This window comes from Chiloscyllium plagiosum, unplaced genomic scaffold (genome assembly GCF_037043375.1).
Source record: "Chiloscyllium plagiosum isolate Xiang-an unplaced genomic scaffold, Cpla_swu_hap1 HiC_scaffold_1, whole genome shotgun sequence".
Lineage (NCBI taxonomy): Eukaryota > Metazoa > Chordata > Chondrichthyes > Orectolobiformes > Hemiscylliidae > Chiloscyllium > Chiloscyllium plagiosum.
In genome coordinates, this window is record NW_028270139.1 from 1 (window position 1) to 16,531 (window position 16,531).

Consider the following 16,531-nt stretch of genomic DNA (forward strand, 5'->3'; position numbering starts at 1 on the left):
GTGTATAAGTCCTGCTAAGATTTGCTTAGCTCACATTTATCTAAATTAAACTCAGTCTGCCACTTCTCAGCCCATTAGCCCATCTGATCAAGATTGTGTTGTAATCTGACGTAACCTTCTTTACTGTCCAATTTTGGTGTCATCTGCAAACTTACTAACTGTACCTCTTATGCTCGCATCCAAATCATTTATGTAAATGACAAAAAGTAGAGGGCCCAGCACCGATCCTTGTGGCACACCACTGGTCACAGGCCTCCTGCCTCTCTCTCTCTCGACTATCTGCCTCCCTCACTCTCTTGTCTAACTGTATGCGTCCCTCCCAATCTCTTTTTCTCTATTTCTTTCTCTCGTCTAACTGCCTGTGTGTGTGTCTCTCTCGCTCGTCCATCTGCCTGCCCCACTCTCTCTGTCTCTCTCTCTCACCTAACTGCCTTTCTCTCTCCCTCTGTCTCAATCTCTCTCCCTTCCTCTCTCATCTATCTGCCTGCCCCAATCACTTTTTCTCTTTCTCTCTCTCTCGTCTAACTGCCTGCGTTTCTTTCTCGCTCTTTCTCTCTCTCTATCTGTCTCTCTCGTCTAACTGTCTGCCTCTCTCTCTCTCCCTCTCTCTCTCGTCTATCTGCTTGTCCCACTCTCTTTCTCTCTCGCCTATCTGCCTTTCTCTCTCTCTCTCTCTCACCTAAATGCCTGCCTCTCTCTCTCTCTTGTCTATCTGCCTGCCCCACTCTCTTTCTTTCTCTCTCACTCTCTCGCCTATCTAACTGCCTGCCCACTCTCTCTCTCACCTAACTGCCTTCCTCTCTCTCTCGTCTAAATGCCTCTCTCTCTCTGTCTCAATCTCTCCCTCTTTCTCTCTCGTCTATCTGCCTGCCCCAATCACTTTTTCTCTTTCTCTCTCTCTCATCTAACTGCCTGCGTTTCTTTCTCTCTTTCTCGCTCTTTCTCTCTCTCATCTAACTGCCTGCATCTCTCTCTCTCTCTATCTGTCTCTCTCGTCTAACTGCCTCTCTCTCTCTCATCTATCTGCCTGTCCTACTTAGATGAGAGAGAGAGAGACAGAGAGAGAGAGCGGTAAACAGTTAGACGAGAGAGAGAGAGAGAGAGGCAGGCAGTTAGATGAGGGAGAGAGAGACAGACAGACAGAGAGAGAGGCAGAGAGAGAGGCAGGAAGTTAGATGAGAGAGAAAGAAGCAGGCAGGCAGTTAGACGAGTGAGAGAGAGAGAGGGGCGGGCATTTAGATGAGAGGAGAGAGAGGCAGGAAGTTTGACGAGAGGAAAGAGGGAGAGTGAGAGAAACAGGCATTTAGATGAGAGGAGAGAGAGGCAGGCAATTAGGTGAGAGAGAGAAAGAGAGAGAGGCAGGCAGTTAGACGAGAGAAGGAGAGAGAGAGAGAAAGAGTGACAGACTGGCAGGCAGTTAGATGCGACAGAGAGATAGAGAGAAAGAGAGAGAGAGAGACAGCCAGGCAGTTAGATGTGAGAGAGAGAGAGAGAGAGTGAGAAGGGTAGGCAGTTAGACAAGAGAGAAAGAGAGAGAGAGACACACAGGCAGTTAGGCGAGAGAGAGAAAGAGATTGATAGGGGTAGGCAATTAGATGAGAGAGAGAGACAGAAAGACAGAGTGAGTGTCAGGCAGTCAGACAGATAGAGAGAGAGGAAGGTAGTTTGATGAGAGAGAGAAAGAGGCAGGCAATTAGACGAGAGGCGAGAAGGAGGGAGAGGGAGACAGGCAGTCGGATGAGAGAGAGAGAAAGAGGCATGCAGTTAGACAAGAGAGGGAAAGAGAGAGAGATTGAGTGACAGAGAGAGGGAGAGAGACAGGCAGTTAGCTGAGAGGAGAGAGATAAGCAGGCAGTTAGACAAGAGAGGGAGAGAGAGAAAGGAAGGCAATTAGACGAGAGAGAGAGGGAGAGAGGCAGGCAGTTAGACAAGAGAGAAAGAGAGAGAGAGAGACGTGGGCAGTTAGACAAGAGAAAGAGAGAGAGGCAGATAGTTAGACGAGAGAGAGGGAGAGAGAGAGAGAGAGAGAGAGACGCAGGTAGTTAGACAAGAGAAAGAGAGAGAGGCAGACAGACGAGAGAGAGAGGGAGAGAGAAAGAGAGACAGTCTGGCAGGCAGTAAGGCGAGAGAGAGAGAGTGAAAGAGAGAGAGACTAGCAGGCAGTTCGATGAGAGAGAGAGACAGAGACAGAGTGAGAGGTATAGGCAGTTAAATGAGAGTGAGAGAGGTAAACAGTTAGACGAGAGAGAGGGACAGAGAGAGAGTGAGAGACAGGCAGTTAGATGAGAGAGAGAGACCTGCAGTTAAAGAGGGTGTGTGGCAGGCAGATAGAGAATGAGAGACAGTGACCAAGAGGCATGCACATAGAGAATTAAGGGAAATAGAGGTGGGCAGGGAGAGAGAGAAAGAGAGAGGCAGGCATGTATGGTGGGGGGGGGGGGGGGGGGGGGGGGGGCGGGGGAGAGAGAGAGAGAAACAGAGGGAAACAGGAAGACAGAGAGAGAGTGAGCATCAGGCAGTCAGAGAGATAGAGAGAGAGGATAGTAGTTTGACGAGAGAGAGAGGCAGACAGTTAGATGAGAGACAGAGGGAGAGAGAGAGAGAAAGAGAGAGACAGGCAGTTAGATGAGAGAAGAGTGATAGGCAGGCAGTTAGACGAGAGAGGGAGAGAGAGAGAGAGAGACATACACACAGGCAGTTGGACGAGAGAGAGAAAGGCAGGCAGTTAGACAAGAGAGAGAAAGAGAGAGGCAGGCAGTTAGATGAGAGAGAGAGAGAGAGAGAGAGACTGGCAAGCAGTTAGACGAGAGAGAAAGAGAGAATGAGAGGCGTTGGCAGTTAGATGAGAGAGAGAGAGACAGAGAGAGAGAGAAAGGTATCAGTTAGACGAGAGAGAGAGAGAGACGAGCAGATAGTTAGATGAGAGAGAGAGAGAGAGAGAGAGGCAGGCAGTTAGACGAGAGAGGGGGGGAGAGAGAGAGACAGGCAGTTAGATGAGAGAGAGAGAGAGGCAGGCAGTTAGACAAGAGGGGGGAGAGAGAAGAGAGAGAGAGACAGACAGTTAGACGAGCGAGGGAGAGAGAGGGACACACACAGGCAGTTGGACGAGAGAGAAAAAGGCAGGCAGTTAGACAAGAGAGAGAGAAAGAGAGAGAGGCAGGCAGATAGATGAGAGAGATTGAGGGGCAGGCAGGCAGTTAGACGACAGAAAGAGAGAGAAAGAGTGAGGCACCTAGTTAGGCAAGAGAGGGAGAAGGAGGAAGAGAGAGAGAGACGTGCAGTTATACGAGTGAGAGAAAGAGAGGGAGAGATTGAGAGAGAGAGAGCGAGGCAGGCAGTTAGACGAGAGAGAGTGAGAGATAGAGAGAGAGAGATTGGCATGCAGTTAGATGAGAGAGAGAGTGAGAGAGAGGTAGGCAGTTAGATGAGAGAGAGAGAGCGAGATTGCCTGCCAGTCTCTCTCTCTTCTTCTCTCTCACTCTCGTCTAACTGCCTGCCTCTCTCTATCCCCTTCTCTCTCTCTCTCTCTTTCTCTCATCTGACTGGCTGCCAGTCTCTCTCTTTTTCTCTCTCTCTCTTCCCCCTTTCTCATCTAACTGCTTACCTTTCTCTCTCTCTCTCATCTAACTGCCTGTCTCTCTCTCTCTTCCTCTCACACAATCCTTCTCTCTCTCCCTCTCTCTCTTTCTCTCTCCCTTTTCTCTCTCTCTCCCTCTCTCGTCTAACTGTCTCCCCCTCTCTCTCGCTCATCAGACTGCCTGCCTCACTCTCTTTCTCTCATCTAATTACCTGCCTCTCTATCTCTCTGACTGCCTGACACTCACTCTTTCCCTGTTTTCCTGTCTGCCTCGGTCTCTCTCTCTCTCTCTCTCTCCCTCTCTCGCCTAACTGCCTGCCTATCTCGCTCCTATCACCTAACTGCCTGACTCTCTCTATCTCTCTCACAACCTCTCTTGCTCTTTTCTCTCTCTCTCGTCTATCTGCCTGCCTCTCTCCTCTCTCACCTGTCTCTCCATCTCTCCCTCGTCTAACTGCCTGTCTCTATCTCTCTCAATCGTTCTCTCTTTCTCTCTCTCGTCTATATGCCTGCCAGTCCCTCTCTTTCTCTCATCTAACTGCCTTCTTCTCTCTCTCTCCCTCACGTCTAACTGCTTGCCTCTCTCTCTATCTCTCTCGTCTAACTGTTTTCTTTTCTCTCTCTTTCTCTCACTCTCTCATCTAACTGCCTGTCAGTCTCTCTTTTCTTTCTCTCTCGATTAACTAACTGCCAGTCTGTCTCTCTCTTTCTCTCTCTCTCTCATCTAACTGCCTTCCTCTCTCTCAATCTCATCTAACTGTCTTCCTCTCTCTCTCTCTCTTTGGTCTAACTGCCTGGGTCTCTCTCTCTTTCTTTCTCTCTTTTTCTCTCTCTCGTCTAACTGCCTGCCACTTTCTCTCTCTCATCTGACTGCCTGTCTATCTTTTTCTCTCTCCCTCCCTCTCTCTCTCTCTTGTCTATCTGCCTGCCCCACTTTCTTTCTCACTCACTCTCTTGTCTGTGACTCTCTCCCTTTCCCTCTCTCACTTTCTCTCGTCTAACTGTCTGCGTCTCTCTTTCTCCCTCTCTCTCTCATCCAACTGCCTGTCTCTCTCTCTATCTCTCCCTCTCACGTCTAACTGCCTGCTTGCCTCTCTCTCATCTAACTGCCTGCCTTTCTCTCTCTCTCACTTTCTGTCTTCTAACTGCCTGCCAATCTCTCTCTATCTCTCTCTCTCGTCTAACTGCCTGCCTCTTTCTCTCTTGTCAAACTACCTTTCTCTCTCTCTATCTCTCTGACTGCCTGACGCTCTCTCTCTGTCTTCCTGTCTCCCTCTGTTTCTCTATCTCTTGTCTAACTGCCTGCCATTTTCTCTCTCTCTCATCCGACTGCCCACCTCTCTTTCGCTCTCTCTCCCTCTCTCTCTATCGTCTAGCTGCCTGCCCCCCCCATCTAACTGCCTTCCCCTCTCTCTCTCTCTCTATATCTCTCTATACATGACTGCCTCTCTCTTTCTCTCTCCCTGCCCACCACTATTTCCCTTAATTCTCTATGTGCATGCCTCTCTTTCACTCTCTCTCATTCTCCACCTGCCTGCCACATCCCCTCTTTAATTGCTGGTCTCTCTCTCTGTGCCTCTCTCTCACCTAACTGCCTACACCTCACACACTCTCTCTCTCTCTCTCTCTCTCTCTCGTCTTACTGCCTGCCAGTCTGTCTCTCTTTCTTTCTCTCTCCCTCTCTCTCTCATCTAACTGCCTGCCAATCTCTCTATCTCTTTCTCTCTTTCGCCTAACTGCCTTCCTCTCTCTCTTGTCTAACTGCCTGCCTCTCTCTCTCTCTGTCTCTCTCTCGTCTATCTGCCTGCCTCTCTCTCTCTATTTCTCCCTCTCTCGTCTAACTGCCTGCCTCTCTCTCTCTCTATTTCTGTCTCTCTCTCTCTCTCTCTCCCTCGTCCAACTGCCTGCCAGTCTCTCTCTCTCTCTCTCTCTCTCTCTCTCGTCTAACTGCCTGCTAGACACTCTCTCTCCTTCTCTCTCTCTCGTCTAACTGCCTGCCTCTCACTCTCGCTTTTTCTGTCTCTCTCTCTCCCTCTTCTAAGTGCCTGCTAGTCTCTCTCTCTCATCTAACTGCTTACCTCTCTGTCTGTCTGTCTCCCTCTCTCTCATTTAACTGCCGACCCATCTCTCTTTCTCTCTCGTCTAACTGACTGCGTCTCTCTCGCTCTCTTTCTCTCTTTTTCTCTCTCTTGTCTAACTGCCTTCCTTTTTCTCTCTCTCGTCCAACTGCCTCTCTCTCTCCCTTTCTCATCTAACTGTCTGCCTCTCTCTCACTCTCATCTAACTGCCTGTTTCTCTCTCTCCCAGTCTTATCTAACTGCCTTCCTATCTCTCTCCTTTCATCTAACTGCCTGCCTCTCTCTCTCTCTCACAATCTCTCTCTCTCGTCAAACTACCTTCCTCTTTCTATCTCTCTGACTGCCTGACACTCTCTCTCTGCCTTCCTGTCTCCCTCTGTTTCTCTCTCTCTCTGTCTCTCGTTCTCTCCTTGCATGCCTCCTTCTCTCTTTCTCTCTCCCTGCTCGCCACTATTTCCCTTAATTCTCTCTGTGCATGCCTTTCAGTCACTGTCTCTCATTCACTACCTGCCTGCCACACTCCCTCTTTAACTGCTGGTTTCTCTCTCTTATCTACCTGCCTGCCTTTCTCTCTCTCTCTCACTGTCCCTCTCTCTCCCTGCCAGTCTCTCTCATTCTCTCTTTCTCTCTCTCTTGTCCAACTGCCTCTCTCTCTCTCTCTCTCTCTCTGCCCTCGATCTCTTCATAGCCAACTACCGCTGCGGCATTAACCGCCTCAACCTCTCCACCCCTCTCACTCACTCCAACTTACTTTGGGCAGGAGGTAGAAACGGGCGGTGCGGGATTGTGGGACTATGAGGTTGGAGGCAGGACAACCAGTCCCTACAACAAATCCAAAGCCTCCAGCAACAGACCTCCCTCCGGATCCTTCGCTCCACACTTGCAGCCATGCGCCGCTACCTACATTCCCTGCAATTAGACCTACCCCAGCTCAGGACAACACTCTCACAGACCTGCAAAGGACCTCGACTGTTCTTCATCCACTGAAGAATCCATACACTAAACAAACAGTTCTTCGTAGCCATTTCGGAAATTAAAGACAGTAAGTACCAAAAACTTTCATGTACTTACCCCCACACTCTGGGTTCCTCAACTGTTCCAGAATCTTCCATCAGCCTCTGAAATCACACAGGCGCCATTAACCACGCGGCCTCTGCAGCGCACACGGCAGCAATCACCGCTGTGAACCATGATGTCACTTCCACCCCCACCAACCTCGCAACCTCCGCGATCGCCGCCCAGACAACCGCCTCCATGATTGCCAGGAAGACCATCGTTGACAGATTCACGGCCTCTGCGGGGTCCACGGCTATCGGGAACAACACTGTTTCTGTCGTCGCCACAGCCACTTCCACCCCCAGTGACATCATTAACCTGCACAACCACACGCCGTATGCGTCTCCGTCCCACGCCGATCTCCGTAACCACGTCTAACTCCACCCCCACGCCGACACCGTCACTATGCCTAACCCCGCCCCCACGCCGATCTCTGCCCGCACGCCTAACCCCGCCCCCACACCGATTTCCGTCCCCACCCCCACGCCCAACCCCGCCCCCACTCCCAGCTCCAGCCCCACACCAGGTCCTAGCTCCCAGCTCTGCCATGATTTCACCATCCCTCCAGAACTACCCCTCTCAGCAGAGGCCTCACCTTCATTCCCCTACGCTCTCGGATTAACGAGTTCAACACGCGGCGAGACATCGAACAATTCTTCCGCCGCCTGCACCTCTGTGCCTACTTTTTCAACCAGGATTCTCGCCCACCCTCTGACGACCCCTTCTCCCGCCTCCAAAACACCCCATCCACCTGGACACACCGTGCTGGCCTCTTACCTGCCCTCGATGTCTTCATAGCCAACTGCCGCCGCGACATTAACTGCCTCAACCTCTCCACCCCTCTCACCCACTCCAACCTCTCAGCCTCGGAACGCGCAGCCCTCCACACCCTCCGTTCCAACCCCAACCTCACTATCAAACCAGCAGACAAGGGAGGCGCGGTAGTAGTTTGGCGCACCGACCTTTATACCGCTGAGACTAAACGCCAGCTTGCGGACACCTCCACCTACTGCCCCCTTGACCATGACCCCACCTCCCACCACCCAACCATCATCTCCCAGACAATCCATAACCTCATTACCTCAGGCAATCTCCCATCCACCGCCTCCAACCTCATAGTCCCACAACCCCAACCGCCCGTTTCTACTTCCTGCCAAAAATCCACAAACCTGACTGCCCCGGCCGACCCATTGTCTCAGCCTGCTCCTGCCCCACCGAATTCATCTCTGCATACCTCAACACGGTCCTGTCCCCCTTAGTCCAAGAACTCCCCACCTACGTTCGGGACACCACCCACGACCTCCACCTCCTCCATGATTTTCGCTTCCCCGGTCCCCAACGCCTTATCTTCACCATGGACATCCAGTCCCTGTACACCTCCATCCCCCATCACGAAGGACTCAAAGCACTCCGCTTCTTCCTTTCCCGCCGTACCAACCAGTACCCTTCCACTGACACCCTCCTTCGCCTGACTGAACTGGTCCTCACCCTGAACAACTTCTCTTTCCAATCCTCCCACTTCCTCCAAACCAAAGGAGTAGCCATGGGCACCCGCATGGGCCCCAGCTCTGCCTGCCTCCTCGTAGGATATGGGGAACAGTCCATCTTCCGCAGCTACACTGGCACCACCCCCCACCTTTTCCTCTGCTACATCGATGACTGTATCGGCGCTGCCTCGTGCTCCCACGAGGAGATTGAACAGTTCATCCACTTTACCAACACCTTCCACCCCGACCTCAAATTTACCTGGACCGTCTCAGACTCCTCCCTCCCCTTCCTAGACCTTTCCATTTCTATCTCGGGCGACCGAATCAACACGGACATTTACTATAAACCAACCGACTCCCACAGCTACCTAGACTACACCTCCTTCCACCCTGCCCCCTGTAAAAACACCATGCCATATGCCCAATTCCTTCGTCTCCGCCGCATCTGCTCCCAGGAGGACCAGTTCCAATACCGTACAACCCAGATGGCCTCCTTCTTCAAAGACCGCAATATCCCTCCAGACGTGATCGACGATGCCCTCCACCGCATCTCCTCCACTTCCTGCTCCTCTGCCCTTGAGCCCCGCCCCTCCAGGACAAAATCCCACTGGTTCTCACCTACCACCCCACCGACCTCCATGTACATCGTATCATCCGTCGTCATTTGCGCCACCTTCAAACGGACCCCACCACCAGGGATATATTTCCCTCCCCTCCCCTATCAGCATTCTGAAAAGACCAATCCCTCCGTGACTCCCACGTCTGGTCCACACCCCCACCAACACAACCTCCACTCCTGGCACCTTCCCCTGCAACCGCAAGAAATGCGAAACTTGCGCCCACACCTCCCCTCCTTCCATATCTGCCACAAATTCACCTGCACCTCCACACACATCATTTACTGCATCTGCTGCACCTGATGTGGCCTCCCCTATATTGGGGAGACAGACCACCTACTTGCGGAACGTTTCAGAGAACACCTCTGGGACACCCAGACCAACCAACCCAACCACCCCATGGCTCAACACTTCAACTCCCCCTCCCACTCCACCGAGGACATGCAGATCCTTGGACTCCTCCATCGCCAGACTGTAGCAACATGACGGCTGAAGGTAGAGCGCCTCATCTTCCACCGAGGAACCCTCCAACCACAAGGGATGAACTCAGATTTCTCCAGTTTCCTCATTTCCCCTCCCCCCACCTTGTCTCAGTCCCAACCCTCGAAATCAGCACCGCCTTCCTAACCTGCAATCTTCTTCCTGACCTCTCCGCCCCCACCCCCACCCCCACTCCGGCCTATCACCCTCACCTTGACCTCCTTCCACATGTCACATTTCCAACGCCCCTCCCCCAAGTCCCTCCTCGCTACCTTTTATCTTAGCCTGCTGGACACACTTTCCTCATTCCTGAAGAAGGTCTCATGCCCGAAGCGTCGATTCTCCTGCTCCTTGGATGCTGCCTGACCTGCTGTGCTATTCTAGCAACACATTTTCAGCTACATTCATTCACTCAATGAAACAAACTGTACATATTAATTCAATGGGTAGAGTTTCTCTCATTCATTCAATGTCTCAAGCTTAACTCATTCGTACAAAGAATCAATCTGCATTCGTACGTGCATTGCATCAAACTTAAATTGTACAATCAATGAATCGAATGTTACATATTGATTCAATGAAACAAACTTAACTTCTGAATATAATGAATCAAACTGCACTCCTTTATTTAATGAAACATCCATGAATTCAATGCCTCAAGCCTAAAGACCTCATTCAATGAAACGAACTCCACGCATTCATTTATTGAATCAAACTTTAATCGTGCATTCAATGAATCAAAAGTTATGTATTGAATCAATGAAACATACCTATCTCCTCCATATAATGCATCAAACTTCACTCATTTATTTACTGAAACAAACTGCATGCATTCATTGAATGAAACAACCTACACATACTAATTCAGTGAGTAGAGCTAATTTCATTCAATCAATGTCTCGAGGTTCAGTGAATCAAACCGCATTCATTCAGTGAATCAAACCGCATTCATTCATTGAAACAAATCGCATTCGTTCAGTGAATCAAACCGCATTCATTCAGTGAATCAAACCGCATTCATTCATTGAAACAAATCGCATTCATTCAGTGAATCAAACCGCATTCATTCAGTGAATCACACCGCATTCATTCAGTGAATCAAACCGCATTCATTCATTGAAACAAACCGCATTCATTCATTGAAACAAACCGCATTCATTTAGTGAATCAAACCGCATTCAATCAGTGAATCAAACCGCATTCATTCAGTGAATCAAACCGCATTCATTTTGTGAATCAAACCGCATTCATTCAGTGAAACAAACCGCATTCATTCAGTGAAACAAACCGCATTCATTCAGTGAATCAAACCGCATTCATTCAGTGAATCAAACTGCATTCATTCAGTGAATCAAACCGCATTCATTCATTGAAACAAACCGCATTCATTCAGTGAATCAAACCGCATTCATTCAGTGAATCAAACCGCATTCATTCAGTGAATCAAACCGCATTCATTCAGTGAATCAAACCGCATTCATTCAGTGAAACAAACCGCATTCATTCATTGAAACAAACCGCATTCATTCATTGAAACAAACCGCATTCATTCAGTGAATCAAACCGCATTCATTCAGTGAATCAAACCGCATTCATTCAGTGAATCAAACCGCATTCATTCAGTGAATCAAACCGCATTCATTCAGTGAAACAAACCGCATTCATTCTGTGAAACAAATCGCATTCATTCAGTGAATCAAACCGCATTCATTCAGTGAATCAAACTGCATTCATTCAGTGAATCAAACCGCATTCATTCAGTGAAACAAACCGCATTCATTCAGTGAATCAAACCGCATTCATTCAGTGAAACAAACCGCATTCATTCAGTGAATCAAACCGCATTCATTCAGTGAAACAAACCGCATTCATTCAGTGAAACAAACCACATTCATTCAGTGAAACAAACCGCATTCATTCAGTGAATCAAACTGCATTCATTCAGTGAATCAAACCGCATTGATTCAGTGAAACAAACCGCATTTTTTTAAGTGAAACAAACCGCATTCATTCAGTGAAACAAACCGCATTCATTCAGTGAAACAAACCGCATTCATTCAGTGAATCAAACCGCATTCATTCAGTGAATCAAACCGCATTCATTCAGTGAATCAAACCGCATTCATTCAGTGAAACAAACCGCATTCATTCAGTGAATCAAACCGCATTCATTCAGTGAAACAAACCGCATTCATTCAGTGAAACAAACCGCATTCATTCAGTGAAACAAACCGCATTCATTCAGTGAATCAAACCGCATTCATTCAGTGAATCAAACCGCATTCATTCAGTGAATCAAACCGCATTCATTCATTGAAACAAACCGCATTCATTCAGTGAAACAAACCGCATTCATTCAGTGAAACAAACCGCATTCATTCAGTGAAACAAACCGCATTCATTCAGTGAATCAAACTGCATTCATTCAGTGAAACAAACCGCATTCATTCAGTGAATCAAACCGCATTCATTCAGTGAAACAAACTGCATTCATTCAGTGAATCAAACCGCATTCATTCAGTGAAACAAACCGCATTCATTCAGTGAATCAAACCGCATTCATTCAGTGAAACAAACCGCATTCATTCAGTGAATCAAACCGCATTCATTCAGTGAAACAAACCGCATTCATTCAGTGAAACAAACCACATTCATTCAGTGAAACAAACCGCATTCATTCAGTGAATCAAACTGCATTCATTCAGTGAATCAAACCGCATTGATTCAGTGAAACAAACCGCATTTTTTTAAGTGAAACAAACCGCATTCATTCAGTGAAACAAACCGCATTCATTCAGTGAAACAAACCGCATTCATTCAGTGAATCAAACCGCATTCATTCAGTGAATCAAACCGCATTCATTCAGTGAATCAAACCGCATTCATTCAGTGAAACAAACCGCATTCATTCAGTGAATCAAACCGCATTCATTCAGTGAAACAAACCGCATTCATTCAGTGAAACAAACCGCATTCATTCAGTGAAACAAACCGCATTCATTCAGTGAATCAAACCGCATTCATTCAGTGAATCAAACCGCATTCATTCAGTGAATCAAACCGCATTCATTCATTGAAACAAACCGCATTCATTCAGTGAAACAAACCGCATTCATTCAGTGAAACAAACCGCATTCATTCAGTGAAACAAACCGCATTCATTCAGTGAATCAAACTGCATTCATTCAGTGAAACAAACCGCATTCATTCAGTGAATCAAACCGCATTCATTCAGTGAAACAAACCGCATTCATTCAGTGAATCAAACCGCATTCATTCAGTGAATCAAACCGCATTCATTCAGTGAATCAAACCGCATTCATTCAGTGAATCAAACCGCATTCGTTCAGTGAATCAAACCGCATTCATTCAGTGAATCAAACCGCATTCATTCAGTGAATCAAACCGCATTCATTCAGTGAATCAAACCGCATTCATTCAGTGAAACAAACCGCATTCATTCAGTGAATCAAACCGCATTCATTCAGTGAATCAAACCGCATTCATTCAGTGAAACAAACCGAATTCATTCAGTGAATCAAACCGCATTCATTCAGTGAATCAAACCGCATTCATTCAGTGAATCAAACCGCATTCATTCAGTGAATCAAACCGCATTCATTCAGTGAAACAAACCGCATTCATTTTGTGAATCAAACCGCATTCATTCAGTGAATCAAACCGCATTCATTCAGTGAAACAAACCGCATTCATTTTGTGAATCAAACCGCATTCATTCAGTGAATCAAACCGCATTCATTCATTGAAACAAACCGAATTCATTCAGTGAATCAAACCGCATTCATTCAGTGAATCAAACCGCATTCATTCAGTGAAACAAACCGCATTCATTCAGTGAAACAAACCGCATTCATTCATTGTAACAAACCGCATTCATTCAGTGAAACAAACCGCATTCATTCAGTGAATCAAACCGCATTCATTCATTGAAACAAACCGCATTCATTCAGTGAATCAAACCGCATTCATTCAGTGAATCAAACCGCATTCATTCATTGAAACAAACCGCATTCATTCAGTGAAACAAACGGCATTCATTCATTGAAACAAACCGCATTCATTCAATGAATCAAACCGCATTCATTCATTGAAACAAATCGCATTCATTCAGTGAATCAAACCGCATTCATTCAGTGAATCAAACCGCATTCATTCAGTGAATCAAACCGCATTCATTCAGTGAATCAAACCGCATTCATTCATTGAAACAAATCGCATTCATTCAGTGAATCAAACCGCATTCATTCAGTGAATCACACCGCATTCATTCAGTGAATCAAACCGCATTCATTCAGTGAATCAAACTGCATTCATTCAGTGAATCAAACCGCATTCATTCAGTGAATCAAACCGCATTCAATCAGTGAATCAAACCGCATTCATTCAGTGAATCAAACCGCATTCATTCAGTGAATCAAACCGCATTCATTCAGTGAAACAAACCGCATTCATTCAGTGAAACAAACCGCATTCATTCAGTGAATCAAACCGCATTCATTCAGTGAATCAAACTGCATTCATTCAGTGCATCAAACCGCATTCATTCAGTGAATCAAACCGCATTCATTCAGTGAATCAAACCGCATTCATTCATTGAAACAAATCGCATTCATTCAGTGAATCAAACCGCATTCATTCAGTGAATCAAACCGCATTCATTCAGTGAAACAAACCGCATTCATTCTGTGAAACAAACAACATTCATTCATTGAAACAAACCGCATTCATTCAGTGAATCAAACCGCATTCATTCAGTGAATCAAACCGCATTCATTCAGTGAATCAAACCGCATTCATTCAGTGAATCAAACCGCATTCATTCAGTGAAACAAACCGCATTCATTCAGTGAAACAAACCGCATTCATTCAGTGAATCAAACCGCATTCATTCAGTGAAACAAACCGCATTCATTCAGTGAAACAAACCACATTCATTCAGTGAAACAAACCGCATTCATTCAGTGAATCAAACTGCATTCATTCAGTGAATCAAACCGCATTGATTCAGTGAATCAAACCGCATTCATTCAGTGAATCAAACCGCATTCATTCATTGAAACAAACCGCATTCATTCAGTGAATCAAACCGCATTCATTCAGTGAATCAAACCGCATTCATTCAGTGAATCAAACCGCATTCATTCATTGAAACAAACCGCATTCATTCAGTGAAACAAACCGCATTCATTCAGTGAAACAAACCGCATTCATTCAGTGAAACAAACCGCATTCATTCAGTGAATCAAACTGCATTCATTCAGTGAAACAAACCGCATTCATTCAGTGAATCAAACCGCATTCATTCAGTGAAACAAACCGCATTCATTCAGTGAATCAAACCGAATTCATTCAGTGAATCAAACCGCATTCATTCAGTGAAACAAACCGCATTCATTCAGTGAATCAAACCGCATTCATTCAGTGAAACAAACCGCATTCATTCAGTGAATCAAACCGAATTCATTCAGTGAATCAAACCGCATTCATTCAGTGAATCAAACCGCATTCATTCAGTGAAACAAACCGCATTCATTCAGTGAATCAAACCGCATTCGTTCAGTGAATCAAACCGCATTCATTCAGTGAATCAAACCGCATTCATTCAGTGAATCAAACCGCATTCATTCAGTGAATCAAACCGCATTCATTCAGTGAAACAAACCGCATTCATTCAGTGAAACAAACCGCATTCATTCAGTGAAACAAACCGCATTCATTCAGTGAATCAAACCGCATTCATTCAGTGAATCAAACCGCATTCATTCAGTGAATCAAACCGCATTCATTCATTGAAACAAACCGCATTCATTCAGTGAAACAAACCGCATTCATTCAGTGAAACAAACCGCATTCATTCAGTGAAACAAACCGCATTCATTCAGTGAATCAAACTGCATTCATTCAGTGAAACAAACCGCATTCATTCAGTGAATCAAACCGCATTCATTCAGTGAAACAAACTGCATTCATTCAGTGAATGAAACCGCATTCATTCAGTGAAACAAACCGCATTCATTCAGTGAATCAAACCGCATTCATTCAGTGAAACAAACCGCATTCATTCAGTGAATCAAACCGCATTCATTCAGTGAAACAAACCGCATTCATTCAGTGAAACAAACCACATTCATTCTGTGAAACAAACCGCATTCATTCAGTGAATCAAACTGCATTCATTCAGTGAATCAAACCGCATTGATTCAGTGAATCAAACCGCATTTTTTTAAGTGAAACAAACCGCATTCATTCAGTGAAACAAACCGCATTCATTCAGTGAAACAAACCGCATTCATTCAGTGAATCAAACCGCATTCATTCAGTGAATCAAACCGCATTCATTCAGTGAATCAAACCGCATTCATTCAGTGAAACAAACCGCATTCATTCAGTGAATCAAACCGCATTCATTCAGTGAATCAAACCGCATTCATTCATTGAAACAAACCGCATTCATTCAGTGAAACAAACGGCATTCATTCATTGAAACAAACCGCATTCATTCAATGAATCAAACCGCATTCATTCATTGAAACAAATCGCATTCATTCAGTGAATCAAACCGCATTCATTCAGTGAATCAAACCGCATTCATTCAGTGAATCAAACCGCATTCATTCAGTGAATCAAACCGCATTCATTCATTGAAACAAATCGCATTCATTCAGTGAATCAAACCGCATTCATTCAGTGAATCACACCGCATTCATTCAGTGAATCAAACCGCATTCATTCAGTGAATCAAACTGCATTCATTCAGTGAATCAAACCGCATTCATTCAGTGAATCAAACCGCATTCAATCAGTGAATCAAACCGCATTCATTCAGTGAATCAAACCGCATTCATTCAGTGAATCAAACCGCATTCATTCAGTGAAACAAACCGCATTCATTCAGTGAAACAAACCGCATTCATTCAGTGAATCAAACCGCATTCATTCAGTGAATCAAACTGCATTCATTCAGTGCATCAAACCGCATTCATTCAGTGAATCAAACCGCATTCATTCAGTGAATCAAACCGCATTCATTCATTGAAACAAATCGCATTCATTCAGTGAATCAAACCGCATTCATTCAGTGAATCAAACCGCATTCATTCAGTGAAACAAACCGCATTCATTCTGTGAAACAAACAACATTCATTCATTGAAACAAACCGCATTCATTCAGTGAATCAAACCGCATTCATTCAGTGAATCAAACCGCATTCATTC